Source organism: Protobothrops mucrosquamatus, unplaced genomic scaffold (assembly GCF_001527695.2).
Source record: "Protobothrops mucrosquamatus isolate PMUCROS unplaced genomic scaffold, P.Mucros_1.0 scaffold2837, whole genome shotgun sequence".
NCBI classification, from domain to species: Eukaryota; Metazoa; Chordata; class Lepidosauria; order Squamata; family Viperidae; genus Protobothrops; species Protobothrops mucrosquamatus.
The window spans coordinates 7,350-7,741 of NW_015388869.1; positions in this window are offsets into that span (position 1 = coordinate 7,350).

Here is a 392-nt window from a genome sequence, read left to right on the forward strand (position 1 = left end):
GTTCCTCCTCTCCTTCATTTTCTCCCCCCCTCGTTCCCACCCCGTATAGCTAATAACCCCATTTAAAACTTCATCAGCGATGTAATGATAGCAAACAGAGCCCGCAATTGCCTGTTAACAGTCGGATCAGCGCTGTAATTAATTCAATGTCTGTTTTAATCAAACCGAGGAGCGATCAAGTTTTTTTTTTTTTGTCTTCAGGCCGGGTGGGCGCGCGTGACGTCACCCTAAAAGACAGCCGTCCAATCCGGAGGGGGCCTGCCGGGCACGTGGGCTCGGGATCTCCGGTTAAAATAAATAAATAATTTTTTTCTTTAAAAAAAAAAACCAAAAAAAAAAAAACCAGGGGAAAGATTAGAGGAGGCGGAGAAGGGAAAGAAAGAAAGAAATTG